This window comes from Mustela nigripes, chromosome 6 (assembly GCF_022355385.1).
Source record: "Mustela nigripes isolate SB6536 chromosome 6, MUSNIG.SB6536, whole genome shotgun sequence".
Classification (NCBI taxonomy): Eukaryota; Metazoa; Chordata; class Mammalia; order Carnivora; family Mustelidae; genus Mustela; species Mustela nigripes.
Window position 1 is genome coordinate 42,430,421 of NC_081562.1, and position 16,332 is coordinate 42,446,752.

At 38.5% G+C, this 16,332-nt stretch overlaps 1 long non-coding RNA gene across 2 annotated transcripts in view; it reads left to right on the plus strand.

Moving 5' to 3' along the window:
• LOC132020555 (uncharacterized) overlaps window positions 1-16,332 on the plus strand; it is a 215,021-nt gene that overhangs the window by 140,216 nt on the left and 58,473 nt on the right. The window contains exons 4-5 of one of the 2 annotated variants that reach the window (XR_009405027.1): window positions 6,929-7,003; window positions 9,913-9,994. This is a non-coding gene — a long non-coding RNA (uncharacterized LOC132020555). Of the gene's footprint in view, window positions 1-6,928; window positions 7,004-9,912; window positions 9,995-16,332 lie in introns of those variants that run through there. The other variant, XR_009405028.1, reaches the window with a different exon arrangement.

The window sequence follows — 16,332 nt, forward strand, 5'->3', positions numbered from 1 at the left end:
ATAATAATAGAATCTTCAGAACTGCACTTTGCCAACTGCAAAGGTTATCAGATGCTAATGAGTACTTTTAAATGGCTGTTAACTCATTACTTTCAAGACTTTTCGAGTGCCATATTTCCTTTGTTATTTCTCTATTTTTTTATACATTCTATCTTTAAAAGTATTCTTCAAGATCATTTTAAATATTTCTGGAAAAAAGCAACATATTTGATGGTCTTATATATGTCAAGCGTGCTCCTATGGTCATCTTATTTATTCCTTTCAACAGGCCCTGTGAGTAAGGTGTTCCTACTCCTCTAGTAAAGGAAAACAAGGACAAAAAATGCTAAGTGATATGTTCAAGGTTAATGGTGAGGCAAGGGTATGAGTTCAAGTTTTGTGTCCTCCAATCTTACATTCTTTTCTCAACAAGGGATTATGTTAAGTTTACTGTAAATACAAAATTCTATGGAGAAAAGCTGCGCTAAGTAACAATGGAAGGATTTTCCCTCACTGGGCACCATTGTTAGCTTATTTCACCTTTCTTTGTTGTTCTACTCACTTGGTGCCTTTAATTTTCTTTAATCAGACATAACTTTTCTTCTCTTCATCTTTTTCCAATTTGCCCGCAAACATTCTAGAATTATATAGCTATCCAGATATCTGATTTAAAATCAGATATCCAAGCTATCTAGATATATGATTTATAATGTCTACATTTGCCTATTGCCATACAATTTGAATTTAAGCACAACAAAAATACCACCTAGAATGGTTTTTGTATAACTGTTATTAACTGTTATTAATTTTGTAACTGTTATTATCATCTACCTCGAGTACAAGTATAGACGTGTCTTATTTTTCTAATTAATTACTCAATGCGCCCCTTTTGCCCTTCTGCAAAATGTCCTATGATGTCTTATTGAGATGCCATTGCCCTGCTCCTCCAAATTGCCCAAGGATTCTGAAGTTTACTGAATTCTTAGGGGTTGGCCCTATTTGTAAATGGAAAGCAGAATGAGAACTAAAGCCTGATCTGGCCATTCTGGCCATTGTGAATAGTTTGCACAGATCAGATGGACTTTTGTCCACTGCTGTGGATTGACTCTGCTTACCCAGATTTTGGATCTTCATTTGGGCGCCGTGATGATTATTCCTTCAGTGCACTTTCTCACGCTCAGCTATTGCTACTTAAGTGAACCATCATGTTGAAGGGTCTGAGTGGGGATGAACTTGCAGCCTTGGTTGTCTGTTATATTAGAATCAGCCTTCCCCCAGGGCACCTTTTAGGTGGCTCAGCTGATTAAACTGCTGACTCTTTGTTTAGGCTCAGGTTGTGATCTTGGAGTTGCAGGATCAGAGTTGTGGGGATGGCCCCACATTGGGCTTGGTGCTCTGCACAACTTGGTGCTCTGCAACTCTCCCTCTGCTTCTTCCTCTGCTCCTCCCACTGCTCATGTTCTCTCTCTTTTCCAAATAAAAAAGTAAAATCTTTAAAAAAAAAAAAAGAATCTGCCGTCGCCATTGGCCTCCAGATATGGAGCAGCCCAGGTCACCAGTCCAGATATTTCCTTCTCACCTCTGATGCCCTTAGGGATCTTTTCTGCCACTGAGATTGACAAGACAGTTTCTATGAATAAATGTGGTATAAAACCTTAGGGTATTATTGACAATAGAATTATTTTTCATGATTTTTATTAAAAGAGCTAATTATTTCACATTGTTAGAGTTTTAAGAAGTACTTTTAAAAATTATATTTTTAGTTCCTTGGTTCACTCTTTAAAGCATGGTTATGGATTTGGTGATAATTGCCATCCATCATCGAGATATTAGTATAATTCAGGGTCATGAAAGTTTCCTATAGTTTAACTCTAATACCTAGGTCATGATTTTTAGCCTATTTAGGCTTAGGACTTGTGAAATGAATATATTGGATTAAAATAGCACTATCTTAGGTATCTTTTCTTGGCTCGCAAGTTCCTTATACAGTAATATATTATCTCATTGACTCCCTTAGGTTTTAAAAAATCATCTCATCATCTTGTATAAGTCTATAATTATATAAATAATTATAATTTTTTAAAAAGTAAATCAATATATTATTAAATATTATAATTTTAATATAATCCAGAGTCCTGGTTTCATCAGGACAGTGCAGGATTTTTTTAAAAAGATTTTATTTATTTATTTGACAGAGAGAGACACAGTGAGAGGGAACACAGGAGGGGGATTGGGAGAGGGAGAAGCAGGCTTCCCACTGAGGAGGGAGCCTGACACAGGGTCTGACCCCAGGACCCTGGGATCATGACCTGAGCAGAAGGCAGATGCTTAACCCACTGACTCACCCAGACACCCCTAGCTTCCTATCTTTAACCAATGCTACACCATATATATAAATTAAGTAGTGAATAAGAACAAAAACAACTGAAAACTGCATAATTATCAAACCTATTGATGGTGTTCTGATGGTGATACTCTGGGTGAGACCTGACTTGAACTATGATACATGCTCACTCATCATTCTCAGAAGACATGAGGTTTGTTCGCCCTGCTTGCTGGTGGAGCAAGAGCTAGCTGCAGGCCCCTCTGACACAGGCAGCCCTAGCCTAGGCTGAGATGCCAGTTGTTTAGAATCTAGCCACAGCTGGTCCTTGCTGCTGCCCTACTTCTGTGAGAGCATCACTCTGTGGGTATGGTTTTCTTCAACGAAGATGGCTGCTGCCAATGCTATCGTGGCCTTGGGAATGGCAGACTACTCTATTGAACCAGTACCCTCCAACTGTGGGCTCTATTCTTTGACTTAATTCCCCTTTCTAAAACAGCGGTCAGAATGTATGTTTTATCATTTTAAGATTTTTAGGACTTTGAGCATTTTCAGGATTGTTTGAGGATAAAAAAAAAGGGAAGTGCAACCTATATAAAACACCTCAAATCACTGCCTCTGTTCTAGATCCTTCTCGAAATTTCTAATGCAGCAAGTTTTTGCTTCATATCTGGTAGCCAGAGACAGCTCATCCCTTCCCAGTCACTAGAGCAGCTGTTAGAGTATTCAGGCTCTAATGTTCATCAAAATGTGTCCCTAATCTAGAAAACAAAAAGGTTCTCTTTGTCCTCGGGGACTGACATATTTCTCTCAAGCTCTCGTTTCTTGTCTTAGGATCTATCTCTTTGTGGGATGATTGACAGTGTGAATATCAGTTTTTTTTTCCTCGGGGAGATTTCACTCTCAACCACTGCAGTGAATTAAGACCCTATGGCTCTATTCAGTACATTCCTTTTCCAATGTCAGAGTAATGGAGTCATAAATAACACCACTTTGGGAATGCAAAAAATTTAGTACAAATGAGACTTGTTCAAACTCAGGTCAGTTTCTTTTCAGTTCCTCTTCATCAAAGAATCAAACTGAATTGGAATCTGCTTTTACCCATGTAACCTTTAATAAGCCACAGGACATAAGTTACACACCCCAAACATTTCAGTTGTTTTCCATTGTTACATTGTCAAAAACCATTCTGGTAATCAAAACAATAAAAAGCTATCTTCGTGCCCTTTTGTAGGAGAATATGAATTTGGTTAAAATCAGGCAAAGTTTACCTTCATAATCTTTAAAGTACGATGCCTTTTGCGCATGCGCGCAAGTGTGTGTGTGTGTGTGTGTGTGTGTGTGTGTGTGTGTGTAATGTGCAGTCTGATGAATTTTTAGGAAATAGCACACCAGCAGAGAGCCCAGAATCTGAGGGTTCTCCCAGTTCATTCTCCTGACACTTAACTTCCTTCTGCAGTATCCGGGCCAACGTGAGCTCTGAGACCAGCTCTGCAGCTCAGGGTTGTTACTGTATGGATACAGAGGCAGAGACTCTCCAGGGGACACAGAGGGAATGTGGGAGCCCAAGAGAAGAGGATAAACTTGTGCACATATTGCAAAGAACAATTTTAAATATATTGCATCAACAAACTTGGGATCACTTACTCTTTTGTTAGTGAGGAGAATGCACATCTCTGTCAGACTTCCTTTTCAGAAAGCAGAGGTCAAAATAATAAGAGTCCTGGGGCGCCTGGGTGGCTTAGTCGTTAAGCATCTGTGTTCGGCTTAGGTCATGATCCCAGGGTTTTTGGAATGAGTACTGCATCATCAAGCTCCCTGCTCAGTAGGAAGTCTGCTTCTCTTTCTGCCTGCTGCTCCCCTGGTCTTGTCTTCCCTTTCCTCCCCCCCCCCCCCCGCCCCCCCCCCCCCCCCCCCCCTCTCTCTCTCTCTCTCTCTCTCTCGCAAATAAATACATAAATAAATAAAATCTTTAAAAAAAAAAATGAGTCCCATAGAAAAGAGGCCTATGTCATGAAAACATGTAGAAAATTTAGAGCTGAAGAAGAAAACTATTGTTGGATTTAGGAAAAAGATTTCAGAGCAGTGGCCTAGGCAGGGGTAAAGACTGGGATGGGAAGAGAGTGATGTGTTATAGCCAGACCAACCCTCAGTGTATCACCTTCAGAGCCTGGAAGGCTCACAGGATTCAAGGAAGCATGTAGATCTGAAGGCTCCTGCTCCTGAAATATCTCTGCATTCGATAGGCTGTGTCTTGAAATTTTCAACAGGAAGGAAAAATAGTAGATAAGTAATATAAAATCAACGTATGAAATTGAGGCCACAAAATTGTGTCCCGTGAGTCCAACAATTTTGTACAACTATTTTAATGCCCTTATTATCTCTCACCAGAAAGAGAGTAACAGCCTCCTAACTGGCCCATTAACTGGCCTGAGTAATTTTTCCTTAATTCGCATCTATTCACGTCTTCCCCAACTGAGTCCTTTCATTGTCCTCTAGCCGTCCCTTAGCCATCAGGGTCTTGACAGGGCTGGCAGCACCCAGTGGATGTGGCCCCAGCCTTCCAGTCCAGTCCCACCTTCTGCCACTGTGTCCCCAGTTTCTTTTCCCACCATCTTTGTTTGGTTCTTCTAACAGGAAACTCTTTGTCACCACCCCACCTCCCGCCCCTCCTTTACACCTATTGCTCCATCAGAAACCCTTTCGCTCTATTCCCCGTCCTGCCCTAGTTTAGGTTTCAGCTTTGGTCACTATACTTTTCCTAAAATAGTCAAGGCCAAAAAAGAACTTGAGTAAGTAGTTGGTTGGTTAGTTGGTTTTAAATCTTGCCACCTGTGAAGTCTTGCTGCTATATGCTCATTGCCTGTTTTGTTTTGTTTTCTATTACGGACTTCTTTAAGAAAAGATTTGTTGTAAAAGAACATTGGTCCAAGGTATCACTATATAGAATTTAGTGTAACAAGTGTTTGTGAATATTCAGTCAATACTCAGTGGGCACAGTCATTTAATCTCCAGTGTAGATATCATATGAATGTTCTAAATTACCAGTATTTCTGTTTACATGGGACATCTGAATCAGTAGGAAGAATATAAAACTGGAAAGCTGGAGACCTGAGGTTTGGTCTTATTGGTATCGTTACCTACGTGGCTAATGTTAAGACCTTGAACTTTCTATACCTAATTGGATTTAGGTAAATGTATCATCTTTGAAATAGACTATTGCTTTTCCTGACATCTTACATTATGTAAAAATATAATGAAATGACATACATGACAACACTGTAAGCTACTCTGCAAAATATAGATGGTAAGAAGTATGATAGGAACGATAAGAGCCTAGGAATTAGGAGACCTGTAGCTAGTCTTATTTACATTATTAATTATCCATTTTCCCCGTGTACTTTTTAAAAAAGATTATATTTATTAATTTGAAAGAGGGCATGAGAGAAAGAGAACACAAGAGCGAGAGCATGAGCAGAAGGGGAAGGAGAGAGGGAGAAGGAGAAGCAGGCTCTCCGCTGAGCAGGGAGCCTGAGGTGGGGCTTTAATCCCAGGACCCTGGGATCATGACCTGAGCTGAAGGCAGACACTTAACCAATGGAGCCACCTAGATGTCCTCCCTACTGCACTCTTATCAAATAAAATAAAGCACAAAATAAAATTAGGCAGACTGTTCTTTTCAGATTCCTTTTAACTCTTAAATTCCGTCAATCTATGAAACTTGAAATGAGTATTCTCCACACAATCTCATTTAATTTCTGAAAAAATCTCTGCTATTGAATCCATCCTCCATTTCATGGGTTGCTATAGTTCAGTGGCTGCCACAGACAGTGTTGTTTTTCCTTTTTTTCCCCCACCCATTGTTTCAGATATGCGTCTTCTACTTTGGTATATCCACATAGTGTCCTAGAAGAGAATGTTTAAAAATCTATCCAGGAACCAGGACTTGCCAAAAGCTCTTTGTGTTTTCCTCCACAGCTCTCCAAGATGGTGGTAGTAATTATATTCTGTAGAGCTGAGTTCTGTTACCTGAAATATTTTTTTTCTTGTTTCCTGGCTTTTAAGTTGATATTCAGAACACCTATTCCCCAGTGCTTGGCCTGAAGGAAAGTTCGTTCTTGGTCCCCCTGCTAATGCTAAAAAAAAAAAAAGCCAATTCCAGTTAAACAGTCTGGGAGATTCTAATTGAATGGTGAGTATTAGTGTCTTTGAAAGCTAGACCACCTGCCTTTAGGCAGTTTGTGGCTTTCTATTCTTGTGCAATAAAGGGACAGATGCCTGACAAGACAAAAAAGAATTTAGAAAGTAGGGATGAAACATGATTCCTTTTCAGAAGGAAAAAAATCACTTCATTCAAGTACCTGGTTAGTTTCATTGTTGTGTTTGAGCCTCTAAGGAGAGAAATGTGCTTATCCACAGTTGTGCCTTCCATTATTAGTTTATCAAATGGGCCTTTTTGTACATGTGTGTGATCCCTATTAGAATCTTTGTTCTTAGTTTCCTACAAATTGATAAGCATAGCTATAAGGAAATCTATATGGAAATTCTATTCTCTAAGCATTTGGCAGTTTTTCTTTAATTAGTTCATTGCGGTATCTCAGATTTCACCAATTTGTGTTTAACTAGATGGGAAAAATACTGGCAGCAGCAGGAACCTTCATCTGCTCCATAAATCAGAGAAGCCATCACCCAGGCACTCAGGTAAACCTTTTTCAAATACATGCAATAAGACATTTGCTTCAGAGCAGGTTACAAGCCCTAACATAGGATTCAAGCATAGGAACTAAAGTCACTATTAGGGGTTAAAAACTGGATGTGTTCTTGCTTGCTGCCTTGATGCTGCTGTTACAGGCAGGAACAAGGGAAGAAATGACGCTGTGAGCTGATGAAAACAGATGCCACAAGCAATTACAACCAAGTTGTGGTTAGAGAAACAGACTGAGAAATAATTTTACAGAGTCTCCAGAAAGTTTTGTGCAAGCCACATGTAACCGGGGAACAATAAAATATGCTTCGGGAGGAGTAAGTGATAAAAGTGACACTCCTCAGATAGACTTAAGTATTTACAAAGAGCTGCAGGGTAGAAAGGCTCTGAACCCTTTAAGATGAGTCATTTCCTATCTGGAGGCAATACAACTTCAGCGGTAAGAACCTGGTATCCAGAGTCAGACAGGCATGGCTGATATCAGGCCTTGGGCAAGCTATGTGTGCCCACAAAATTGTGTCCCAATTTTCTTGTTTGTAAAATGGCATACTAGTAGGCTCTTTTTCCTAAAGTTGTTTTGAGGATGGAATTTGATAAAGCTTGTCAGGCACTCAGTAAGTATTCAATAGTACGTGTCAATAAATGGTGTCTATTATTGCTGTTGTTATTAACAGGTTGTACCTTGGCATGGACTTTGTCTAGTTTCAGAGCACTTGGTCACAGATTGAGCAATCCAAATACTGTAGTCTCTCATAGTCTAGAGCCAACACAGAAATTGCATTTTCCAAAGACTTTAAAGGTTGGGTTAGGGACGCCTAGGTGGCTCAGTTGGTTAAGCGTCTGCCTTTAGGTTAGGTCATGACCTCAGGATCCTGGGATCAAGTTCCACATTTGGCTCCTTTCTCAGCCGGGATCCTGCTTCTCTCTCTGCCTGCTGCTCACCCTGCTTATGCTCTCTTTCTCTCTCTCTGATAAATAAATAAATAAAATCTTTTAAAAAAACAATAACAAAACAAAACAAAACAAAAAACCCCAAAACACCAGCATTGTGGTTATACTTTCCCAAATGGCTGCAACAGTATTTCCCATCCCACTTGCTTTTTAGTAATGTGTTTGTGCCATTCTTCTCATCAAAAGGTGGGATCTGTTTTCTCCTCTTGAATATGAGTGGGCTTGTAACCATTTTAGCCAATACAGTGCAGTAGTAGTGACACTATGTGCTTTAGAGGCCAGATTAAAAACAGCAATACAACTTTCTGCTGGTTGGCTGGAAAGCTTATGCTGGGAGCCCTGTCTGACCCCCCTGAAGCTGCCAGGCTGTGATAAAGCCAAGTCACATGGAAAAGTCATATATAGGTACTACAGTTGGCAGTCTTAAGCTCTGAGTCATTCCCATCCAAACCTAGACATGCAACTGAACAAGTCAGATGATTCTGAACCTAAGCCACTGAGTTACTCCCAGCCTTAGACTTCCCAGATGAGACCCTGGACACCATGTAATGGAGAGATCCCAGCCCCACTGTGCTCTTTCAAATTCCTGACATAGAATCTTTGAGCATAATGAAATGGTTGTTTTAAGCCACTAAGTTTTGGGGTAATTTGTTATGCAGCAAAGATAACTGAGATAGAATTTCTTCCTAGTTTGGCTGGTTCTCCCACTATGGATGTTCCAGTTCTTTTCAATCAATTAATCATCATATACCATGTGCCTTTTATACAAGACACCATGCTAGAATATAAATGAGCCAACATAGTTAAACAAAATAAACACAACGGTAAGAAGTGTTATGAAAATCATATGATAAGAGCTGTGTAGTATAGAGTAATTTAGACATGGCCATAGTATCTCCTTGGGCTGAGGCAAAGGAAGATTTCATGGTCAAGAAGAGGCTTACACATGACTGGACGAATAAGTGGGAATTGGATAAATAGAAAAGGGAAAAGAACGAATTCCTGGCAGAAATGAGAAAAAATATGATTTGGGGAAAAAATGAGATGCACTATACCTTAAAATTAATGTTAAGAGTTTATGTATTTTTTTTTAAAAGATTTTATTTATCCATTTGACAGACAGAGATCACAAGTAGGCAGAGAGGCAAGCAGAGAGAGAGGGGGAAACAGTCTCCCAACTGAGCAGAGAGCCCGATATGGGGTTTAATCCCAAGACCCTGGGATCATGACCCGAGCCAAAGGCAGAGGCCCAACCCACTGAGCCACACAGGCACCCCAAGAGTATATGTATCTTATTTGCAAAATAATATTTATAAAAAGGACTGCTTTTTGATGTTTCATTTTTTAAAGATTTTATTTATTTATTTATTTGAGAGAGAGGGAGAGAGAGAGAGAGAAAGAGCACAAGCAGGAGGAGGGGCAGAGAGAAAGAGAGAATCTCAAGCAGGCTCTAAGCTGAGCACAGAGCCGACAAGAGGCTCCATCCCATGGCCCTGAGATCAAAACCTGAGCCAAAATCAAGAGTCAGACACCCAACAAACTGAGCCATGCAGGCTGCCCTTGGTAACATTTCTAATTCTAAGAGATTTTACTTAGCACTTCATATAGGTTGAATTAATTAGAAATATATTAGTGATGTCTTAGTTAATTTCCACAAGATTGGTAAGCAAACTTTGCCTTTTATAGAAACATAATTTAGAATTTTACTAAAGCTCACTGAATTTTTTCTAAATTCCAGCAAATATGTTTATAATAGAAATATAGTCTTAAAGTTGCACATTTATAGTCCTTAGAACTTAACTGTTAAATCACATAATCTAACACAAGAGTTCTTTGCCCTTTCTGGAAATGTACTTAAATAGAAACTGAAATTTTGATGACAAGTTACAGATAGATATTTTATGGTAACTAATATATAAATATTCACTGAATATCCTCATTTTCTTTTGAACAGAAAGAAATGGCTAACAACAACCTTTGTGTTCTCAAGGATCCCATGATAAATTCTCATTAAGTCCATTGAGGTGTATGAGCTCTATGGTAACTGTAATTCTGAGTTTTGGAATTTTAGATTTTCTAGAACCTGCTTAAACATAAATAGTAACTGGCCTGCATCACTTTTTAAATAGCAAATTCTGAGACTTGACATCTCAACTTTCTGCTCTTGCTTTCATTGGGGGCACCCAATCTTTTAACTTTTTCCTTTTGATCTTAGTTCTGCCCTTTGGAACAGTGCAGAATAACATGACCCTTCTCCTGTATGACAAGCATTCAGTTGCTTGAAGGCAGTACCCATACCAGATCTGTGCTTTCTCTTTTCTTGGTTAATAATCCCGTGTTCTCTCATATGACTATCTTTCCAGACCCTTTTGCATACTGCTGTTGTCTTCTGAATCATTTTCACAATGTCTTTCTCAAAATATTGTCCAAATAATTATAATATTCTAGCTATTGGGACACATGCATTGATTCTCAGACAGTACATTTTTGGGTTACTCTGAATCTAACCACTGGGAAATTAGAGTTGTTTTTGTTGTTGTTTTTGTGCTGAAAAAAACCCCCCACATTTTAAGACAATTAATTGTATAGCTTATCAGCTTGGATTCTGTGAGAGCATCCCTAAATTTATTAGAATCCTTAATTTAAAGAATCTTTGAAACTTCGGTATCATCCCAGATGTTAGGTAGATTTTGCTGGGAGGTTTTTGGCTCAAATGAGTCACCTAGCATCCCAGATGTTAGGTAGATTTTGCTGGGAGGTTTTTGGCTCAAATGAGTCACCTAGCTCCTCCTTGATCTAGAGCTTTTTTCTTTAGATAACCTAGAGTCTCCATTATGTGCCCATGCACCTGGCTCTGTCAGCTGATGGACCAATCAAGATATGCCTGCTGTATTATCTTTGATTATTCCAATATTGTGGCCACTAACCTCACATAGATATTAAATTTGAAGTTAAATTAAAATTTAATTAAGTTAAAAATTCAGTTTCTCTGTTGCACTAGTGCCCGGCAGTCACATGTGACTATAACATTAGACAGCACAGACACAGAGCATTTCCTTCATTGCAAAAAATTCTATTGAACAATATTGCCCTTGAACTTCATTTGTGCCATCTAGATAAAAGCATATAATATGTGAGAATTTTTTGATATAAAAATGGAGAATAATATGATAAAATGGAAATGGACTTTTTTTGTATTTGTATTTGTATGTTTTTGTTGTGTGAGTTACCATACAGTACATCATTAGTTTTTGATGTAGTGTTCCATGATTCATTGTTTGCATATAACACCCAGTGCTCCACCCAATACATGGACATATATTTTTTAAAACATTAGTTATTTGGTTATTTTATATAATACCTAGCTCAATTTTTTACAGAAGAAACAGAGTGATTAAGAATCTAATGTTTGTGTTCCATGCTCATGGATTGGAAGAAGAAATATTGTGAAAATGTCTATGCTACCTAAAGCAATCTATACATTTAATGCAATCCCTATCAAAATCTCATCCAATTTTTTCAAAGAAATGGAACAAATAATCCTAAAATTTATATGGAACCAGAAAAGACTTTGAATAGCCAGAGGAATATTGAAAAAGAAAGCCAAAGTTGGTGGCATCACAATTCCGGACTTCAAGCTCTATTAAAAAGCTGTCATCATCAAGACATTATGGTATTGGCACAAAAACAGACACATAGATCAATGGAACAGAATAGAGAGCCCAGAAATAGACCCTCAACTCTATGGTCAACTAATCTTCGACAAAGCAGGAAAGAATGTCCAATGGAAAAAAGACAGTCTCTTCAACAAATGGTGTTGGGAAAATTGGACAACCACATGCAGAAAAATGAAACTAGATCATTTCCTTACACCACACATGAAAATAGACTCAAAATGGATGAAAGACCTTGATGTGAGAAAGTAATCCATCAAAATCCTTGAGGAGAACACAGGCAGCAACCTCTTCGACCTCAGCCATAGCAGCTTTTTTCTAGGAACATCGCCAAAGTCAAGGGAAGCAAGGGGCAAAAATGAACTTTTAGGACTTCATCAAGATCAAAAGCTTTTGCACAGCAAAGAAAATCAACAAAACCAAAAGACAACTTACAGAATGGGAGAAGATACTTGCAAACGACCTATCAGATAAAGGGCTAGTGTCCAAAATCTATAAAGAACTAAACAAACTCAACACCCAAAGAACAAATAATCCAATCAAGAAATGGGCAGAGGACATGAACAGACATTTCTGCAAAGAAGACATCCAGATGGCCAACAGACACATGAAAAAGTGCTCTACATCACTCGGCATCAGGGAAATACAAATCAAAACCACGATGAGATATCACCTCACACCAGTCAGAATGGCTCAAATTAACAAGTCAGGAAATGACAGACTTTGGCGAGGATGGGGAGAAAGGGGAACCCTCCTACACTGTTGGTGGGAATGCAAGCTGGTGCAACCACTCTGGAAAACAGCATGGAGGTTCCTCAAAAAGTTGAAAATAGAACTACCCTATGACCCAGCAATTGCACTATTGGATATTTACCCTAAAGATACAAACATAGTGATCTGAAGGGGCATGTGTACCTGAATGTTTATAGCACTGATGTCCACAATAGCCAAACTATGGAAAGAAGCTAGATGTCCATTAACAGATGAATGGAAAAAGAAGATGTGGTATTTGTGTGTATATAAATATAAATATATAAATACATAAATATAAATACACACACACACACACACACACACACACAGGAATACTATGCAGCCATCAAAAGAAATGAAATCTTTCCATTTGCAATGATGTGGATGGAACTAGAGGGTGTTATGCTTAGCAAAATAAGTCAGCCAGAGAAATACAACTATCATATGATCACCCTGATATGAGGAAGTGGAGTGCAGATATGAGGAAGTGGAGAGACGTGGATGGTTCGGGGGGTAGGAAAAGAATAAATGAAACAAGGTGGGATTGGGAGGGAGACAAACCATAAGAGACTCTCAATCTCACAAACTGAGGGTTGCCGGGGGGAGGAGGAGGGAGAGAGTGGTGGGGATATGGACATTGGGGAGGGTATGTGCTATGGTGAGTGCTGTGAAGTGTGTAAACCTGGCGATTCACAGACCTGTACCCCTGGGGCTAATAATACATTATATGTTTATAAAAAAATAAAAAATAAATTAAAAAATCTAATTTTTGGAGACAAAACTGAATTCAGACAAAACTGAGTTTCCTAGTTGTGTGACCTTAGACAAGTTATTTAACCTAGGTGCTCGTTTCCTGAACTGCAAAATACATTTAATGAATTTCTAATGTGATGGTTAAGCTCAAATGAAATAATGCTTGTAAAAAAAGGCATGTGATATGATAAGTACTGGGTTTTATACTCAGCTGATAAATTATTGAATACCACATCTGAAACTAATGATACATTATATGTTGGCTAATTAAATTAAAATTTTTTTAAAAATGGAAGAAATACTAAACACAGTGTCTTGATATTCATAAGCTGTCAACAAGTCATCATAACTATTATTATTCATAGAAACATAATTTTTAGCCCCAAAGTACTAGTCACAAAATGTGTGCATAAACACAATGTAACAAGAGGCACCTGGGTGGCTCAGTTGTTATGTATCTACCTTTGGCTCAGGTCATGATCCCGATATCCTGGGATCTAGCCTCATGTTGGGCTCCCTGCTCGGCATGGAGCCTGCTTCACTCTCTCCCACTCCCCCGCTTGTGTTCCCTCTCTCACTGTATCTCTCTCTGTCAAATAAATAAATAAAATCCTAAAAAAAAAAAAAGAAAAAACCCAAACCCCACAATGTAGCACCTCATTAAATGAGTTGGACTGACAGAAAGCAAGCAGAAAGCAACTTCATTCTTTCCCATTACTGTCCCTGTAAACCCATTCTGCTGAATTTTTCTTCCCTTCCCTTGGTTGAACTTTAGATGATTCATAGCTTTTTGTGTCACATGAGTATCACTTCTAGATAATTAAATGGCCTAGTATACTTCATCTCTCATCTCATGCATCTAATCTCAGTTTTGGCTACAACTCTGAAATGGAAAGGTGGGCGTGGGTGGTCCCTGTTCCCCTTCTTCCCCGTTCTTGCCCCCCTTCCTCATTTACTAGGCTTCCTCTGGATTCTCTGAGGTAAGGGAGGTGAAGGATCGTTTGGAGAAATGCACTGAAAAGGTCTTTCCTATCTCCCGGCTCTCCACTGTCTCTGCCATGGAAGACACGCCAGTACTGGCTCATGGTGGGATTTCAGGAGTAATTAGGGGTGCCCACAGCTGTGGCATGTTCATCTGCCAGTCCCTGACCCAAGTGATGCCTCCTACACTCAGTCATGTAGAGTTTCCTCCTCAGCTTCTGACTCCTCAGATTCTCTGTGGATGTCACTGCATCCTTCCATTCAAGGTCCCTATAAAGAAGATTAAAGCTCAGCTCCCTATGATAGAATCCATATCTGGTTTTCAGAATACACACATTTTTGTTCCACCATTGGTGATGGAATAATTAACTTCTTTTATGGTCCTCTTTTCTCACTCTGCTTTCTAAGAAATCAAGATTCTTGTTTAGATTTTTTCATGTTTAAATTTTTTCGTGTTTAAAGTTTTTCAGATGCAAGTAAGATAAAACAGCCTGTGTCACCTAACTTTCGGAAGACACAGATATAGCTTTCTGGGTGGATCTCCAAAGCCCACTTCATTTGGTTTGGTTGGTGGGGGCGTGGATGCTCTTCTTCCAGCATACCGTTGTGTGTGGTGGCTGAAACACATACCTACTGACAAGTCTCTCTTAAGGACATCTTTACCAGTCATATCCTTAAAGTAGAGGTGATGAGTTAAACCCTACCCTTGTATGTGTTAGGGGTTCACACATCAAGTTTACAATGTCTTAGCCCTGAATTAATGATCTCTTCTCAACTAAGATTGGCCTAATTATACTTTGTATTTGGGCCCCTAATTCTATGACAATAGGAAAATCAATTTAACATTCTGTTACAGTTGTTCTCATGGAAGTTGTAAGATTGATATTTAGGTGGACAAAGTGGAAAGTAGTCAGTTTTCAGGGATTCAGAAGTCATTACTTTGTGCTCAGGATACAGGTGTTGACTAATACTTCAGTGTATTTAGACAAGGAACAAGAGTAAAAGAGTGCATTCCAAGAGAGTCATACACACTACCTTGTAATAAATACAAGGTTAACAGTATTTCTTCATTAACTGAAGACTTTTCTTGCTTATAACTTTTTTCTGTGGCAATCTATTTTTTAAAGAAGCTGCCCCTGAACTCTGGCTTTTAATTTTTAGGAGTAGTGTGGACATTTATCTCTGTTTCACTGATTACACTGGGTGGTAAAAAAAATATATATATTCAACCAGTGACAAAGAAAAATGACCTCTTGTATTCCTTGGCTTCTCAATTCAGTAGTTCTGTTAAACTTTACTCTCTCCCTGTCTGTAAGAGGGATGCCATGCTCTATTACTCCTAAGTAACCATTTTCTCGTTTTCCAGAGATAAAGCCTGGGAGTTAGGTGACCCTCCAAATTAATGATCATTCTGTTCACATAAAAATAGAAAACATAGGGGCACCTGGGTGGCTCAGTGGGTTAAGGACTCTGCCTTTGGCTCGGGTCGTGATCCCAGGGTCCTGGGATCGAACCCCACATCAAGCTCTCTGCTCAGCGGGGAACCTGCTTCCCCTTCTCTCTCTCTGCCTGCCTCTCTACCTGCTTGTGATCTCGTTCTGTCAAATAAATAAATAAATAAATAAATAAATAATCATTTTTTAAAACGACAGAAAACATAAAAATAGTGACATAATATATAATAAGTATACATATTTGTGATATATAAATAATATTTTATAAGCACAGACTGATAGTAATGATAATCATATTAAGTCAGAGATATTTTAATATATACAGACTGAATAAACAATGACAGTAAATATCCACTGATTTAGATAAAATTAGTATAGTAACTAAGTTGATAAGATCAATGCTAGCTTCTACTTACAATATAGGTATAGTACTTTTACGTAAATTATTCTATGATATTTAGAAATAGTTTACTATTTTAATAGTTTACTATTTACTATAGAATAGTTTAAATAGGTAAATATTTGCCTTACAACTCTCCACTCTTTTTGTTTAAAATGCCAACATTTTCTCATAAAAATAGGATATAAAACCTAATTTTCAAATTGTTTTGTTAAATCACAAGGATTTTCTATACTTGAAACTCATCATAGAGTTGAAAAATGCTTTTTAAAATGATCTCATTAACTCTTAAGAAAATGAGATTGAATTCTTACCCAAAGATTTGGGGAAGAGGCAGTTTAACTAAGCTCCATAACTGC